Raw genomic sequence first — 2914 nt, 5'->3', positions numbered from 1 at the left:
ACAACCCCCCCCCCCCCCCCCATTCTGCACCACACATACACTGCCAGCATGGCAGTTTTGTAGCAAGCAGCAGTAAGTACATGATCATAAACACAGAGCAAGGGACCTGTGTCCCTCAGTGGACTCCAAAAAAAGGATTATGTGGTGAGTACAAAAATACAGGGTTTTTTTCTTCTCTACTGCAGGTGGGCAACGCAGTGAACAAATGCTCCAGAGAACACACTGGGGACAGGCTACAGCTCAGAGTCGTCTGAAGGACCTTACGCCCCAAAGATGCCGTTAAATGAGGCTTTAACATCCGCTTGGTAGAACTTGGTAGCTAGGAAACCATTACTTGATGCTAAAATAATTACAATATTTTCAAGATACTATATATCCTGGTGCTGCAAATTATATCTCTAGAAATATAATTTGTTTGCAAACAGGGAAAGACTTGAAGTCTTATTGGAAAAGGTGAAACGACTGATGTGTATGCCAATTTGGATTGTAGAGCATATTGTAGGACTAAGAGTTGTAAATCAAGGAAACAGTCAATTAACTCTTGTGGGCATAGTGTGCATGTGACTCAGAAATAGCTCCATATAGATGACTCTATTTAACATATATCAATGCCCTTCAATGCTATGGTTTCCACCACATTTGTGGATGAAAAGTCCAGTGCTGCAAGCAATTCCTGAATTCAGCTGTAAACAATGCATGCAGGCCAACATATGTATTTGGATCATATATTGACTTCCAGCGAGTCTTTAATATTGTTATCAATAGGGCACAGTGCCTTCTATACAACACATATGCATGTATCTCAAGATGGGATCCATTGGACCAATCCCATTGTGTCATGACACCACCTTGTCATATGTATTCAAAAGGGTGATTCACAGTATGCCACAGGTGCTGGAGTCTCCTGTCCCCTAGTGTGCATCCAGTACTTCAAGGTGCTATATGATATCACACTTCACAAAAGATATCCGTTTGGTAATGCAATGTATTCAACATGCATCTATAGAAGCTCACTGTTCCACATATAGAGTATATACAGTATATTGTATGATTCTCACCCAGATCCCGGTTCTTAACGGACACTGGATTGTTGAGAGGTGAAAACTGATTTCTTGAAAGTGGACATCCTTGCATGTTTTAAGGCTCATAAGTAGTATATTCCATATTGGCTGTAAAGATAGTCCATTCCACAGGCAAACAAAAATGGCTCCACAGGCTGTAATGGCCACTTGCCTTGACACGTTTCCCTCTACCTAACAGATTTTTCAAAGTATGTGGCCAGTTAGGAAGCAACAATTCAATCCTTACCTTATATGCAACTTCAGTCGGATATTGTTGATAATTGTACACTATATTGCCAAAAGTATTGGGACGCCTGCCTTTACACGCACATGAACTTTAATGTCATCCCAGTGTTAGTCCGTAGGGTTCAATATTGAGTTGGTCCACCCTTTGCCGCTATAACTCTTCTGGAAAGGCTGTCCACAAGGTTTAGGAATGTGTCAATGGGAATGTTTTTGTGAGGTTAGGTACTGATGCTGGATGAGAAGGCCGGGCTTGCAGTCTCCACTCTAATTTATCCCAAAGGTGTTCTATCGGGTTGAGGTGAGGACTCTGTACAGGCCAGTCAAATTCCTCCATCCATGTCTTTATGGACCTTGCTTTGTGCACTGGTGCGCAGTCATGTTGGAACAGGAAGGGACCATCCCCAAACTGTTCCCACAAAGCTGGGAGCATGAAATTGTCCAAAATGTGTGCTGATGCCTTAAGAGTTCCCTTCACTGGACCTAAGGGGCCAAGCCCAACCCCTGAAAAACAACCCCACATCATAATCCCCCTCCACCAAACTTTACACTTAGCACAATGCAGTCAGGCAAGTACCATTCTCCTGGCAACCGCCAAACCCAGACACGTCCATCGGATTACCAGAGAGAAAAGCGTGATTCGTCACTCCAGAGAACACAATCCAAGTGCCATCCGCACTCCTACGGTCTTATATTCCAAAAGGCATCTGTGGTGCTCGAGGTGACCGCACGGATGGTGCCGTGCAAACATCAATAGTAGATTCAAGCGTATCACCGGCACACGCTCAGGGAATCCAGTATCAAAATACCAGTTTATTAAATAAAGTGCAAAGTGTCACACAGCGTCATAAGGTGCTGATGTTTCGGGTCCACGCAGGGATCCTTTCTAAAAGCGACACAGTGACAAGGTACATCAACAAACATGCAGGTATAAATACACACTAATCCGAGTGCAATTAGAACAGTCCATGACATCATACTAACATCCTTCCTGCCAAAATTCAAACACACATGCCATGTATTTCTACCTGCATGTTTGTTGATGTACCTTGTCACTATGTCGCTCCTGCGAGCGACCCATTCGTTCACAAATGTTTGTAGAAGCAGTCTGCATGCCTAGGTTGTAGCTGGTTGGGGGGTTTGCAGTGCTGGTATTTGCTGGTCTATACACTTTTATTCAGTTATACTGGATTTGCTGTGAATTTGAATAAAGTCTGAAGTATTGGAATTCTCTGGATAGTGCAGTCTGTTTGTATACTACTGCATGCCTAGGCACTTGATTTTATACACCTGTGGCCATGGAGGTGATTGGAACACCTAAATCCAATGATTGGGAGGGGTGTCCCAATACTTTTGGCAATATAGTGCATGTTAAATAGAGTCAGCTATATGGAGCTATTTCTGAGTCACATGTACACTATGCCCACAAGAGGTAATTGACTGTCTCCTAGATGTACAACTCTTTTAGTCCTACTATCTGCTCTACAATCCAAATTGGCATACACATCAGTCTTTTCACCTTTCCCAATAAGACTTCAAGTCTTTCCCTGTTTGCAAACAAATTGTATTCCTAGAGATATCATTTGCAGCACCAGGATATATAGTATCCT

This window comes from Nanorana parkeri, unplaced genomic scaffold (genome assembly GCF_000935625.1).
Source record: "Nanorana parkeri isolate BGI_ZX_2015 unplaced genomic scaffold, ASM93562v1 scaffold1255, whole genome shotgun sequence".
NCBI lineage: Eukaryota > Metazoa > Chordata > Amphibia > Anura > Dicroglossidae > Nanorana > Nanorana parkeri.
Note: the sequence above shows the minus strand (reverse complement) of the source record.